We start from the raw sequence: 3,907 nt of genomic DNA on the forward strand, positions 1-3,907 counted from the left end.
GAATTGCTCGAAATCACACTTACTAGTCTCGATCTCAAACTTTCTCATCGCACACCACATTGATTCACGCTCACCGCACCATGATAAAATAAGTTTAGAGAGATGAACTTGTGTGTGCTATCATAGAAGTGAGAGAGAAATTGAACGAGAGAAGCATGTGAGTTTGAGAAAGTGATTTTGAAATTATGATGAATCACACTTTTTATACTACAGAATTTTGATATTTATACTAAACATAACAGAAAGCTATTCCTAGTGTAACTAACTCATCCTAATCAGCTAACCGAAATTGCAACTAACTCCTCTATAATAATAACCTTACAGTATTAATTTAACTAAACATGCATAAAGCTATGTCTATTCTCCAATACATACATAAATAAAGTAATAAGATAAGGTCCGAACATACACATAGCAACAATCATGATTTTAAATAGAAATAATAGAAGCAACACACTAATTTTAAAATACTAGTATGAAAGCTTATCTAAAATAGGGAATAGAAGGAGGAAGCCCTCAAAGCAGAGATCTAGATTTAAAACTCAAAAAATATATTATACTAATATATTTAACATGATAGAGGACTAAACTTCACAAAACTAATCTATACATCTAATAACCAGTATATGAAAAGAAACCGTAACAAAATAAGTACAAGTTAATTACTCGCATGGAGCTTATAGTAGGAAATAAGCAAGGAAAACAATAATCATTGCCCATATGTTGCTATAGGAAAACGATTTTGTGATCATGGGCATATTGTAGAAAGAAATAAACATTTTGCAAGTGATAAATATAGAACTTAACTTATTAGCAATAATATATGCAGAAAAACCCTCACATAAGAAACCAAGCACCAATGATTAAGAAACAATGTGATTGTTCGAGGCCATTATGTATTTATGCAGTAGTAAGTTTCATATACATTATCCCTGATAAATTGCAAGTTGTAAGCAACTACTAACAAAATCCAATGAATTGACATAGAAACAGAATTCTTAATTAGCCTAGTTACTAAGCCATTATATAGTAAAACCAAGTCATTTGTTGTAACCATAATTCAATATACAAAGTAAATAAGAATAGAAGAATTACATGGGAGAGAGCAATGGTTGTCTCACTTTTTCAGAAGCCAAGGATGAGAAATTGTTTGATGGAGAAGAAACAAATAATTATCAATTTCAATCTCTGTCTCTACCCAAAAGAAGGGGAGAAAAGTTAAACAAGAGAATAAGTGGAATATGCCAAAGTAAAAATCAGAATTATTATATAGTACCCGCGATATTGACTGAATTATTCACTGTATTCTCCTCTTGGATCCCCATTTGAGATTATTGAGACTCGGAAGATAATCCGCTTCCTTCTCCATTCTGGTAAGGCAAATTAAACGTCCCAAAATTGGGTTGAGACAAAGAATATGGCAGTGGTTCATAATAACATTCTTCCCGGATCAATAATATGCCATATCAAACTACAATTAGTTAACTTAACTAAAGAACTAATACCAATATTTCAGTAAATTTTAACCGTTGATATATATAATTAAGATCAATGATTAAAAATCACTAAAATACTAGTATACCAATATACTTAAAAGTTTTTCTATGTTATATATTGCTATCACTTTTTTTTTCTTTTTTCCTTTTTATATTATTGAATAAATAGGTGACAAATCTCTCCATAAAATATCACTTGTATCTTTTTTTAATGAATAATAAATACTAATGATATAGAATAATTGTTCCAAATCATAAATTAACTTATGTTGGTGGAGTGATTAATTTATTTGTCCGCTCAAATAAATATCGATTTAAAAAAAAATATAACAACCTGTAAAATTAGAGTAATTAAATAAAATAAAAACAATTTTAAAAATTTTAAAAACAATAATCCCCAATTCTTTCTCTCTCTCAAAACCACTCTACGAAACTCTTTCTAATCCTTATTCTTGTTTTTCTATCTCATAATTTCAACTCTCGTTCATGTACAATAACAACACCACCTGAGAAGGGAAAGAAATTTTTCTGTAATTCTTTTTATTTTGAGACAGCGTGAGATGTTGGTGTTGGCTCAGAGCTAGGATATGAAATCTGCTAACTATTTCTTGAGGATAAATTAGTTAGTTCCATTTTGTCCAACATTTCCTCCTTGATTGTTGAGAAGAATGACAACAACAGTTAATTCTAAATGTGCGTGAAGTCCTTTGATCTTAGTGATGATGGTTTTCTTTATGTTTTAATTGTTTCCTCGTACAAGAAAATTTTTGACAAAGATTTTATTCTGAGCGATTATTTGATTTGTTGACCTTAATTGGTTCTTAACTTTTTATATTTATGTGTCTGCGTTTTATCATTTTTGAATTTTCTTCTTTAAATGACTATTTGATTTTAGTATAGAAGATTTACAAATTTTTGTCCCATTAGAGTTTATTTTTCTTTCATCCTTACCATTATCCTTTGCTTCCAAATTGATTTTGACATTTCTTCTAAGACTTTCACTACATTTATTTAATTCAATTTTCCTGGTCATCATATTAAAACCGTTTATTTCTTTAGTTTATGAGTTTAATTTTAATAAATTTGCACAGTAAAATATTTTATACAAATATCTAATCACATCTATTAAAGTTAATATTCAATTTAGTCTTTGAATTTGTACATGAACCTCAATTTAGTCGGTAAAATTTTAATTGCCTTTATATTTAGTTCTTAAACCTTGTAAATGTGATTCACATTAATCCTTGGAACAATTTTCGGTACACAGACGTTAATGAAATGCTAATATAGATAGTCAGATGTCACACTAGAACTTGTAAAACGACATCATTTTGATTTTGGCATTCAAATAATCCAAAAATAACGTCGTATCACTTGTTTTGGAGAAAAAGTTTCAATAAACACCACTTACGATGTTGTTTTTAGATTATTTGAGTGTCAAAATTAAAACGACATCGTTTTACAGAGTCCAGCATGGCATTTGGTTGTCCACGCTAACATTCCATTAACGTCTGTGAGTTGAAAATTATGCTAGAAACTAACTTGAGTCACACTCGTAATGTTTGAAAACTAAATAATAGAGACAACTGAAACTTTAGGGACTAAATTGAGACTCACGTATAATTTTAGGGACTAAATTGAGTATTATCTCTTCATCAATTGTCTAATCATATATGTTTTTTTGGATGATCTTTCACACGATCAATATAAAAGGTAACTATTTTGTTAGCATGACGTTACGTAATTAAATGTACATGTAAACCTCTTTTACACTGACACTGTATCGAAATTAAAAATTCTTTCAAGTTTTTAGGATTTTAATAAATTTGTTCCGGTGAGTAATTTTGTGTTAACTAATATTTAGTTACGTTATAATCTTTGAAATCATTTTTATTGTGTCAATTAAGGTTAAAAGTGAGTGGAACTAAGTCGAATCAAGTCAAACTCAAGCTCAGCTAATGTAAACTAAGTTGAGCTTATGGCTCGATTTATTAACAATTGAGTCTATTTACAAAATTCAAGTTTGGCTTAATAAAAACTCAAGAGTTTACTCGAATTCATGAATTGACTTAAATAACAAATATAATCTATACTTTTATATAAATAAATCATAACTTATATATAAGAAAAATTATCAATTATATATATTATCTATCTTTCAATTATAATTTATATCTTCTGTCATGATTATATGTGAAAATTATAAGGGTATAAAATTATATATGATTATTATAAATTAAATGTATAAAATTAATAATACACTACAAGAAAAACGCTGAGTATCGTCGAAATTTTTGTCAGAAAAATGAATAAAATCCAACGGTAAGTTAAGTACCGACAGATTTACCGTTGGAATTATAAACCTTGCCAGTAACCAGTACCATCGAATTTTGTCGTCCGATGGTAACTAC

The sequence above is a fragment of the Arachis ipaensis genome, chromosome B4 (genome assembly GCF_059453495.1).
Source record: "Arachis ipaensis isolate K30076 ecotype BB chromosome B4, ASM5945349v1, whole genome shotgun sequence".
NCBI lineage: Eukaryota > Viridiplantae > Streptophyta > Magnoliopsida > Fabales > Fabaceae > Arachis > Arachis ipaensis.